This window comes from Monodon monoceros, unplaced genomic scaffold, assembly GCF_005190385.1.
Source record: "Monodon monoceros isolate NGI ecotype Baffin Bay Population unplaced genomic scaffold, NGI_Narwhal_1 Super_Scaffold_15, whole genome shotgun sequence".
Classification (NCBI taxonomy): Eukaryota; Metazoa; Chordata; class Mammalia; order Artiodactyla; family Monodontidae; genus Monodon; species Monodon monoceros.
The window spans coordinates 22,082,223-22,094,741 of NW_021703771.1; the positions used below are offsets into that span (position 1 = coordinate 22,082,223).

General features: G+C 37.7%; 1 protein-coding gene and 1 non-coding gene across 3 annotated transcripts in view; one reads left to right on the top strand and one right to left on the bottom strand.

Moving 5' to 3' along the window:
• The window catches only part of ANKRD6 (ankyrin repeat domain 6), a 201,775-nt gene that overhangs the window by 19,239 nt on the left and 170,017 nt on the right, over nucleotides 1-12,519 (top strand). The gene's annotated exons all lie outside the window — the stretch shown is intronic.
• Nucleotides 11,571-11,677, bottom strand: LOC114896385. Its single transcript, XR_003793766.1, has one exon. It is a non-coding gene; the product is annotated as a U6 spliceosomal RNA (small nuclear RNA).

Genomic DNA, 12,519 nt, shown 5'->3' on the forward strand with positions numbered 1-12,519 from the left:
TCTTTTCTCTGCGCAAGTGAACTCCTGGTTTCTCTTTCCCTTCTTATAATGACACTAGTACTGTTGAATTAGGGCCTACCTTAATGGCCTTATTTTAACTTAATTACCTCTTTAAAGGCCACATCTCCAAATATAGTCATATGAATTTTGGAGGGACACAGTTCAGCCCATCACATCTTCTGTTCCTTTCTTTTCTTTACTACTTATGTATCAAAATAGCTGGGCTTCTTGACCACTGGTTATATAAAACATAAGCCATAATCACATAAACTTTTTATTAAAGAGTTAAGATCATTCATGAAGGGCAACATTGAAAATTAGGCCTGGATTATGTTGGGTAAAATTATGTTCCAGTTACTAAGGATATATAACAAATCACCCCCAAACTTGGCATCTTAAAACAGCAATAATCATTTATTATCTCTCAAAATCTGTCAGTCAGGAATTAGAGAGTAACTCAGCTGAGAAGTTCTGACTCTGGTCTTTCAATAAGATTGCAGACAGATTTAACTGGGGCTACAGTCATCTGAAAGTTTGACTGGGGCAGGAGTCATCTTAAAGATGGCTTGCTCACTTGGCTGGCACATTGGGGATGGCTGCTGGTGGGAGGCCTCAGTTACTTTCTGCATGGCTGCTTGACTGTCCTTATGGCATGGCAGCTGACCTGAGTGAGTAATCCAAGAGGTCAAGACAGAAGCTGCAATGAATTGTCATTTTCACCATGTTCTATTGGTCACAGAGATCCAGTCTTGATTCACTGTAGAAGGGGACTCCACAAAGGCATGAATATAGGAGGTATTGATTATTGGGAGCCATCTTGGGGACTGGCTGCTATAAATTGGATGGGTAAAAAGTGTCGTACTTTTGGGAAACCTGTTTGTAAGTCTCTACCTTCAAATGCTGCTTATCTTACAGGCATGTCATCAAAGTTAAACATTATTAAATGCAAACTTTCTACCTCACACTTAATGAGTTAATATTTTTAAGAGTTTTCAAGGTAATTTTTTATGATCAGTCTCTATGTCTGACTAAAACCATTATATTAATCCAAATACATACACTTACCTATTAGTAGATTTTTCTTTGGCTTGGTCATTCATCTGAGATACTGGTCTTTTGTTTTGTTTTAATTGGAGTATAGTTGCTTTACAATTTTATGTTAGTTTCTACTGTACAGCAAAGTGAATCAGTTATACGTAAACATATATCCCCTCCTTTTTTAGATTTCCTTCCCATTTAGGTAACCACAGAGCACTGAGTAGAGTTCCCTGTGCTATTCAGTAGGTTCTCATTAGTTATCTGTTTAATACATAGTAGTGTATATATGTCAATCCCAATCTCCCAATTCATCTGCCCCACCGGAGATACTGGTCTTAAATGGTGGGATCAGCAGCTTCAGATATCACATATGCCTTTATGTGAAGTAGGAGACGTTACTGGAAATGACAGAAGAGCATGTGCTATGGAGCAGGAAGGATATATGAAGGAGGGGAAGCAAGTTGAACAGGGGTGAACACGAGTGGTATGGAGGGTATATTAGTTGATGGGACAGAACAGAATTGGTGTGAGATGAAATTTCTTATGACAGGTTGTAAACTTGTGCAACAATATTTATTCTGTGCTGTCTGTAGGAAGATATATAGTTACCTAAGTGATTTAGCAGTATAAAGTATGAGATTCATGGCTTTATGTTAAATCAACTTATGTCCGATATAAAGCTGATGCTAATAATTTAGGATTAACATTTTTTATTGAAGTATAGGTAATTTACAATGTTGTGTTAGTTTCAAGTGTACAGCAAAATGATTCAGTTATACACACACACACACACACTCACACACACACATATTCTTTTTCAGATTCTTTTCCGTTATAGGTTATTACAAGATAAGGTATTGAGTATAGTTCCCTGTGCTATGCAATAAGTCCTTGTTGTTTACCTATTTTATATATAGTAGTGTGTATGTTAATCCCAAGATCCTAATTTATCTCCCGCCCCCCCACCCGACCCCTGCTATCCCCTTTGGTAACCATAAGTTTGTTTTCTATGTCTGTGAGTCTATTTCTGTTTTGTAAATAAGTTCATTTGTGTCATTTTTTTAGATTCCATAAATAAGTGACATCGTATGATATTTGTCTTTCTTTGTCTGACTTAGTTCACCTAATATGATAATCTGTAGGTCCATCCATGTTGCTACAAATGGTATTATTTCATTCTTTTTTATTGCTGAGCCATATTCCATTGTATAAATACCACATAGGATTTAAATTTTTTTAATTGCCCACATTCACTCAACTCAGTATCGTTGGTTAAATAAAGATGTTTTGGGTTCATTCATAAAGGAAAATTAGGAACATTAGTAAAATATGATGAGTTTAAGCCCCATAACGTGTTATAGTTTGATAGGACTTCACACAGCTGCAGAAATGAGTGTAGTATCCAATCCGAACTCTTGTGAATAGAGTATTAGAAATGATGTTATTGAATCTTTACACTCCTGGAAGTTTGTCTAATAAATTGAGTAGTTGTCGCACTGAGTTTCCTACAATTCATGTCATAAAAAATAACTAAAAACTAATATATTTGTATTCTCCCTCACTCCACAGGCTCATTAGAAGTGACTGGTTGCTAGTTTCAAAAATGTAGTGAAAGAAGTTTGCAGAGTTTGTGTTCATTTGGGATCAGGCTGTTTTGCAGAGTCAAGGTTATTGAAATTTATTTGTGGCAGAGATGGGTGAATAATGAACAGTTCTTTCTAGACACATAATACAAGCTCCCTATTGGCTTCTATCTGTCTGCCTTAGGAACAAAGATGTCTCTGTGCTACGGGGTAAAGACCTGGAGTGAAGTGAGTACCTGGCAAAGGCTAAGAGCACATGTAGGGCATGGAACCACGAGGACTCATCATGATGACTAGATTGCTTATGAAAAACCAATACTTGCAAGTTCTGATTGGAGTGGGCTTCACAAGTCTGTGTTCTGTCTTTCATATGTAGCATTTTGTTTTAGAGACAAAATAAGGTCTGTTGGATAAGGCAGTAAAAGATTGTCTTCGGGCAATTCCTATAACAGACTTTCTGTTTCAACTGATCTCTTGTTATTTGAGCCTTTTATTTATTTTTAGAGACATTTTAAAACACAGAAAAGTACATAGGCACTCTGTTCATTGACCACCAAGATCAGTTTTTAGTTTTCAGTATCTTCCTGGTGGGAATTTAATTTCCTGCTTCACAAAATATTATGTTCAGCATAAGGTCTTTCAGCTTGTGGGAAACAGGACTAGTAAAGTGAAGAACAATGATCCCTTCCAAGACTAGCTTTTATTTATAGCTGTAGCTTCTAATTTTATTTTAGTGCTTTGTAAACTCACCAAATCCCACTGCTTAACATTAGCAATAAATTATGCCTTGTTTACTTCTAAGATGGTCTGGAGCTTTTAGTGTAATCGATTGGCTGCCTGCTTTTGCACATCTGCAAATGGTTATGTTATACACTGTCAAACCCATTCCAGAGTGGTGAGGAAGAAGAGAAAAAGAAAAGGATTCTTATCCTCTTCTTAAAATGATCTTTTCTTCTCCATATAGGGAATTTGGATAATTCTGAAACGTCAACCACTTGATGTGGTTGGTTTTTTTCATTCGTTGTCCCATTCAGTATAGAGATTCATGCCCTTCACTTCTGGGAAATTTTATTCTATCATTTCTTTGATAATTCTCCTGTCCTCTTACTCTTTTTCTCTTTTAAAACTTCTGATATGCAGAAGACCTATTGAATTGAGCCTCTCTTTTTGCTTAACTTTTCTGTCTCTATTTCTGCCTCTGTCTTTTGGTTCTATTTCCTGGGAGATTTTTTTTTTTTCGGTACACGGGCCTCTCACTGTCGTGGCCCCTCCTGTTGCGGAGCACAGGCTCCGGACGCACAGGCTCAGCGGCCATGGCTCACCGGCATGTGGGATCTTCCCGGACCGGGGCACGAACCCGTGTCCCCTGCATCGGCAGGCGGACTCTCAACCACTGCGCCACCAGGGAAGCCCTGTGGGAGATTTTTAAAACTTACTTTCGTTTCTTCTATTGAATAAAAAAAAATTTTGTCAATAACATTTTTATTTCCAAGAAATCTCTTTGGTTCTCTGATCATTTTTTTCATTTTAACTTGTTCTATAATACTTTCATTAATCTCTGAGGATACTAATGCAAGTTTTTTGTTTTTTTTTTTAAGTTCTTATCTTTTTTTTTGGCCACACAGCATAGCATGTGGAATCTTAGTTCCCCTACCAGGCATTGAACCCACCCCCATCTGCAGTGGAATACTGGAGTCTTAACTGCCAGACCGTCAGGGAAGTCCCTTAAGTTCTTGTCAGTTACCAGAATTATCTTAATTTACTCCAGGGTTATTTCTTCTTGTTTACTGTGGTCCCTCCTTTTCATTTTGGAAGCTTTCCTTGAATGTCTGGTGGTGCTTGGTTTTGTGTTCATGTTTAAGACTAAAAGGCAATTGGAGGGTCTGTGTGCAAAATTGTAGAGTATATGAAGGTCTTGTCTTAGAAGCTGTTCAAATTCTCTAGAGAGGAAACATGATATTGGGGGGAAACCACCGACGAATTAATACAATATAATATCAGTTTTACAAATTGAAAAATAAAACTAAATGACATATGGCTTGTGGTTATATACATATGTGGCAAAACCATAATAAAGGCAAAAGAAAGTAAACACAAAATTCAAATGGTGCTTACACTTCGGGGATATGATTGGAGTGGAGCATAAAGAATATCACTGTTATTGGTTATGTTCTAGTTTTTAAATTGAGAAGTGAGTTTTATTATGATCTTTATTCCTATGTGTATGTAATATAATATTAATACAGTCTTTTATATGTGTCAAGTATTTCATAATAAAAATGAGAAAATTTGAAGGGAACTCTTTGTATCCCATCTTGTGAGAGCAGATGCTTGACTGACAGTGTTCTGTGGTTGGAGTTGGAGGGCTGACTGTTAATAATCATGACTCACCCTTTCAGCTCAGTCTGCAATTTGAGAAATGACAGGGCTAAATGAATCAGCACAAACAGGGTGGTTATGCATAATTCCTTTGGGGTTGTTCTTGGCACCATGCTCCCTGACGTCCTGATGTGTATACTGGTCACGGATTCTTCCAGACACCATACAGTCTTCCCAGTGATGTGTAAGAGATGCCTCCACCAGCCCCTGAGTACCTGCTGGTCTTAAATTTCATCCTTTGCCTTCTGCAAGGTGCCTCAGGCACTTTTGTAGCACCTTTACTGCTGTCACTACACATCTCTGTAAGCCATTTGGGGCTAAAACTGTTCAGCTGCACATGAAATAAAGGCAGAAAGAAACCTCGGTGGAGTAAAGGAGCAGCTGGGAGACAAAGCACAGTACTGTGGTCAGTGCTCATTGGTGAAAGCTCATGGGCGGGGCATGGCTGGGAGGTGTGCATCTTCCCTCCGCTCCCTCAGCACCGGAATGATTCACCTGTGTGTGCATGGGGGTGTGCATAGTTTTTAATATTGAAATGTGTGAGACAGAAGGGTCATAATGAGTCAGTGTGTGTGGGGCACCACTAACCAAGTACAACTGTAGACCTTCAATTTCTCCCCAGTTTGTGTTTCTGTCCACCCCAGTGCCAAGTGGTTCTAAGTCCCAAACCTCAGCAGGGTTTTGCAGGGCAAAATTGTCCCTTTCTCAAGTGTCCCCCTCTGTAAACACCAAGCTGAGGCTTCTTTCCCCTCATACAGAAGTTACCTCTTCTCCACTGTCTTTCCATCTTCCATAACTGTTGAAATCTCTCCTTTGCTTTTGGCCACTCCGTGTTCTATTCCTTAATGTGGCTTATCTTTATTCTTTTTCTCGCACGTTAGTGGGGTCTTTGTTGGGAGAGGATATAGGGGAGGTGTTTAATAAGCTTTCTTTTTTTCTGCCAAGAAATTAAAAAAAAATTATTAAAAATTTGTTTTTATTTTCTTTTTTAATTGAAGTATAGTTGATTTACAATGTTATATTAGTTTTAGGTGTACAATATCGTGATTCAATAAGCTTTCTTTTTTTAAAAAAATTTATTAATTTGGCTGCACATGTGCGAGATCTTCATTATGGCATGCAGGATCTTTTTAGTTGGAGCACGCGGGATCTTAGTTGCAGCATGTGGGCTCTTAGGTGTGGCACGTGGGATCTAGTTCCCTGACCAGGGATCGAACCCAGGCCCCCTGCATTGGGAGTGTGGAGTCTTAACCACTGGACCACCAAGGAAGTCCCCAATAAGCTTTCTTTAATCAGAAAACAATATTAACATTATGAGGAATTTTGTCTCCCCCTATCCCGTGGTTTTTTTTTTCCTTTAGCTTCATTGAGGTATAATTGACAAATAAAATTTTAAGATTTTTGTTTTTTGGTAAGATATTTAAAGTGTGCAAAATGGTGGTTTGATATACGTAAACATTGTGAAAGGATTAACATATCCATCACCTCACATGTATCTTTTATTGTGTGTGTGAGAACATTTAAGTTCTAGTACTCAGCAAATTTCAACTACATGTGTTATCAACTGTGGTCACCATGTTGTACATTATTAGATCCTCAGACCTTATTCATCTTATAACTGAAAGGTTGTACCCTTTTACTGACCTCTCCTTGTTGCTCTCACTCTCCAGCTCCTGGCAGCCTACTCTCTTTCTATGAGTTCGGCTATTTAAATATCTGTCTATTTATTTATAATTAAAAAAAAAATTAAGACTCCATATATAAGTGGCATTATGCAGTATTTGTGTTTCTGTGACTCATTTCACTTAGCATAATACCCTCCAGGTTCATTAATGTTGTTGCAAATGACAGGATTCCCTTCTTTTTTAAGGCTGAAATTTATTCCACTGTGTATGGAATAAAATATTATATATATATATATATATATATATATATATATATATATAATGTTTTCTTTAGCCATTCATCCATTAATGGACACTTAGGTTGCCTGCATACCTTGGCTATCATGAATAATGCTGCCATGAATATGGGAGTACAAATATCTCTTGGAGATAACTGATTTCGTTTCTTTCGGATATATGCCCAGAAGTGGGATTGCTGGATCATATGGTAGTTCTATTTTTAACTTTTTGAGGAACCTCCATACTGTTCTCCATAGTGACTGTCCCAATTTACATTCCCACCAACAGTGTACAGGGGTCCCCTTTTCTCTGCATCCTTGTTATCTCTTGTCTTTTTGATGATAGCCATTCTAACTGGTGTGACATGATATCTCATTGCAGTTTTCCCTTATGATCAATGATGTTGAGCACCTTTTCATATATGTGTTGGCAATTTGTATGTCTTTTTATGAGAAATGTCTATTCAGGTACTTTGCCTATTTTTGAATTGTGTTATTTGCTTTCTTGCTATTGAGCTGTTTGAGTATTTTATATATTTTGGATAACTTGCAAATATTTTCTCCCATTCCATAGATTGTCTCTATACTTTGTTATTTGCTGTGTAGAATCTTTAGTTTGATTCAATACAATTTATTTCTGCTTTTGTTTTCTGCACTTTTGGGGTCATATTAGAAAAATCATTGCCCTGACCAATGTCAAAAAGATTTTCCCCTGTGTTTTCTTCCCCTATGTTTTATAGTTTCAGTTCTTACATTTAAGTCTTTAATCTATTTTTGAGTTGATTTTTGCATATGGAGTGAGATAAGGGTCCAATTTTATTCTTTTGATGAAAACAGAGTCTTCGCAACTCTGTTTATTGAAGAGACTGTCCTTTGTGTGTTCTTGGCACCTTTGTTGAAGATCAATTGTGGATTTATTTCTGGGCTCTCTATTCTGTTGCACTAGTTTATATGTCTGTTTTTATGCCAGTGCCATGCTCTTTTAATTATTATAGCTTTTTAGTACATTTTGAAATCACATGGTATGATGCTTTTAGCTTTGTTCTTTTTGCCCAGGATTGCTTTGATTATTTGAGGTCTCTGGGGGTTTCATGTGAATTTTAAGATTGTTTTTGGATAAATCTTTATAATTGAAGGAGCTTATATTAATTAGACTCATTCCTTGGTGAGGCAATCTTTTGTTAGTTTCACTTTTGCAAAACAAAGATTTGATAGTGTATATTTACATACTGGAGATATGGCTCAATCTAATTTATCAGTTAGGTGTAAAACCACAGTCCACCAATAATAGTGGCTCATCTTTAATAAGCTCTGGGATAACAGAATAAAATATTCCTTCCTGAAATGTAACTGAGGAGAACTATTATTGGTCCCTGAAGTTAAAAAGCTGTCATTGTTCTTTAATAAGATAATTTCATCACTAGTGGTGATATTTTATCTAGTAGTCTAAATTCCTACTTCCACCAGCAGGAACTTCACTTCTTTTTAACATGATCAAGTGTCCAATTTTAGAACAGCAGATGGCTGGAGCTTGCTTTATACTGATTAGTAATATTTTTTCTTCTAATGTACAGAAAACATTTCTTTAGTCCCTAGCAACTTGATCATCTGTGCACCCTTACAGAAATCTCAGTGTGCCCTTTATGGCTCAGAGTATTATCTACAAGCACTTACATCTATCAGGCTTTTGTTTGGAGGCCAGAGCAGGAATGTCACCTGATACGCAGGAAAAGGTCCTGTAATCTTGCCTATTCATACGTGGCACACCATAGTCTGTCAAGAGTCTTTTGTACTTTAACAACACTTTTCCAAGAACTTACGTTGCTTCCATCTAAACTAACTTGAAACTTCCTTAGGGGAAAAATAGTATACATTTCTGTTTGTGAGGGAAACAGAAAATACTTTATTTTATACTGGATTGTGAGTTAATATGTCTGGGTAGACCGTTACTGGCCAGAGCTGGAACCGAACTCAGGTTTGGCTGCTCATTGCTCTGGAGTCAATGTTCCAGAGACAAGGGTTGGTGAAAAAAAAAGATGCTTTATTCAGGAAGCCGGCAACCTGGGGAGATGGCAGACTAGCATACCCTAAACCACCTCCCAGTTGTTGGTTAGGGGGCAGAAGGTCTTAAAGGGGAGTTTCAGGGGTGCACAGGCAGTGGGGGGCCCTCCGTGCCGAACAGCACAGTCAGTTCCGACAACCGTCTTGAAACGGGTCACGTGGTGGTCTAATCAGCATCAGCGTGATTGTTTTAAGCACAGTTACTCCTCAGTTCCAGGGTTGATTTGTTCCCATTTCCCTGAGGCCAGTTCTTGGAATTGCGCAAGGCACAGACTCCGTACTGCTCAAGACAGAGCAGCTTATGTCATGGCTACAGTCTGGTCATCCTGCAGTTAGCTTTTTCCCTCTGGTGGCAGTTTTAGTATCTGCAAAACAACTCAGGAGTGTGCATCAGACACTGTTATCTATGTTCTTCAGGGAGGAACTAAAGATTTCTGTGACGCTGTTGTCCTAATCATTCACTGCTTGAGCCTGCTCTTTTGTGACTCAGGGGAGGCCTGGGAAACTGTGGCTTTTCTACAAACGAGAGACAGGGGACATGGAAGGGCTTTTGTATCTGGAGGGCCCCCCTCCAAGGTCTGGCTCTGTTTCAAGACCTCTGGGAGTTATTTGTGGGGGACCCACCTTGGCTTTTAGGAGCAGGAAAGAAGTATTCAGGGAATTGTCATGGCCTGGGAAGGGAGCAGAAAAGTGTACCAATTGGAGTTTGAGTTTTTGAGAATGCTGTGTGTTTGTGTGTGTTGAAGGGAGGGAGAATAGTGATAGAGGAATAAATAGACGACTTTTCAGATAATCTGAGTGAAAACCTAAAATGAAAAGGGACAGCCTGGTGAGATGGGAGAAAACATCCAGCTTCACCACCTGTCTCCCAGTATGCTCTGAAAATTCTGGCCCGCAAAGATCCTCTTTCTTTAAGAATTTGTAGTGCATGTAATTATAGATTATCTGGCATTTTACTTTAAATTATTTTAAAAATGTGAGTCACTGCAAAGTGGTTTAGAGATCAGGCTCTGGAGCTAGGTCAATTTAGGACAAATCCTGGCTTTACGATGTATTAGCTGTGTGACCTGGGACAAGCTACTTAACCTCTCTGTGCCTCAGTTTCCTCATATTTAAAATGAGGATAATAATAATATCTACCTTGTTGTTTTGTTATGGGTAAATTATTTAGCCCGCAAAATTAGTACATATTCATTGTAGAAAAGTAGATAGTGGGAATTCCCTGGCGGTCCAGTGGCTAGGACTCTGTGCTTTCACTGCTGAGGGCCCAGGTTCGATCCCTGGTCGGGGAACTAAGATCCCGCAAGCCAATGAAAATAAAAGGAAAGAAAAGAAGATAGTATAAAAATTAGCAGAAAAGGAGATAAGCATCTTCAATCCTTCCACCTATAGGTAACCCCTATTACTATATTGGTACATACCCTTAAATGTTTTTTGTGTGCAACCTTGAGATCATACTTTTCATGTTATCTTGTAACTTTTTCCCTTAATAATATATCATGAGCATTTGCCCATACTTTTCAACATCATATATCTAAAATAGAACTACATTGATTGGATAGGTAGTTTTTAGTTTATTAAAGTGTTCCCATATTGTTGAAGCTTTAGGTGGCTTCCAGATTTTCACTTTTACATGAAATGCTTCAGTATACATTTTTCTATGTTAATCTCATTCTTGAAGTTATTTTCCTTGAAGAGAAATGGAATTGCTGAGTCAAAGGGTATTCGTTTTTATTTTTAAGGCTTTTGACACATATTGCTAAATTGCCTTCCAGAAATGTTCACTAGCGATGTGTGAGAGTTTGTTTTCTTGCCCTCTTGTCAGTAGGGATTATTCTAATTTTTTTACATTCAATTTTATAGGTAAAAATTGTGTCTTCGTTGTTTGATTATGAAGAAGACTGAACATTTGTGTATGTTTTTAGCTCTTGGATTTCTTTTTCTTCTCTGGTGTGTGAAGTACCTGTGTATTCCTTATTCACCTTTTTTTTCCCTGAAGTATTCACTTTCTTGTAAACTTTCAATTTGTAAGAGATCTTTATGTTGAAAAGCTATTGTTTGGCTTCATTAAGATATTTTTCCCCCAAGAAGTAAAATTTCAACAACTTTGTTAATGAATCTGATACTCTGAGGTTGGTCAATTAAGCTTCATCCATGAGGTCTCTAAGAGAAAAACTACAAATCAGTTGATATTTATGATTTTATAGTACACAGGTATATTATTTATAGACACAATTGGGAAGTCTTTTTTTTTTTTCCTTCTGAAAATAGCAAATACTTGCTGGTGAGTTGATTTACTGTTTGGAGTTTGCTTTGTAGGTGGAATGTACTTCATTCTGATTAGGTATTGTGAATCCTGTTTTGTGCTATACCTATGATGTCATTTTTTTTTTTTTATCGAAGTATAGTTGATTTACAATGTTGTGTTAGTTTCTGGTGTACAGCAAAGTGATTCAGTTATATATACATATATATACATATTCTTTTTCATATTCTTTTCCATTATGGTTTGTTATAGGATATTGAATATAGCTTCCATTTGCTATACAGTAGGACCTTATTGTTTATCTGTTTTATATATAGTAGTTTGTATATGTTAATCCCCCCAAAATATGGAATGCCTCACGATTTTGCATGTCATCCTTGCACAGGGGCCATGCTAATCTTCTCTGTATCATTCCAATTTTAGCATATGTGCTGCCGAAGCGAGCACTATACCTGTGATACCTTGATGGAGTCCTCAACTATTTACTGGACACTGTCTTGGTATTTTGTTTATTTATTTATTTATTTTTTATATGTAAAATATATAGAGATGAGATTTCTTTTTTTTACATCTTTATTGGAGTATAATTGCTTTACAATGGTGTGTTAGTTTCTGCTTTATAACAAAGTGAATCAGTTATACATATACATATGTTCCCATATCTCCTCCCTCTTGCATCTCCCTCCCTCCCACCCTCCCTATCCCACCCCTCTAGGTGGTCACAAAGCACCAAGCTGATCTCCCTGTGCTATGTGGCTGCTTCCCACTAGCTGTCTATTTTACATTTGGTAGTGTATATATGTCCATGCCACTCTCTCACTTTGTCACAGCTTACCCTTCCCCCTCCCCATATCCTCAAGTCCATTCTCTAGTAGGTCTGTCTTTATTCCTGTCTTACCCCTAGGTTCTTCTTGACATTTTTTTTTTCTTAAATTCCATATATATGTGTTAGTGTACGGTATTTGTCTTTCTCTTTCTGACTTACTTCACTCCGTGTCTTGGTATTTTAAACTCTTAGAGTCAGCCACAGTGTTTATGTCCTGTATTTATCAAGGACTTGCTGTGTAGATAGATCAAAAGTCGAGATGGAAGGCACAGAGTTTTGTGATTCTAGAGCTGAGGTCATAATGCTTAGTATACAAATGACTTGAAAGGTGGGATTCTTAGAAAGATTGGAACCATTGCCAACGGTGAACGCTTCACTGATTCTCTTTGAAGAGTATCTCAAGAGCTCACCCTCTGTAGGGCAGAGCACTGTTGCTCAGGCCTCCGGCAGGTATAACTTCTGA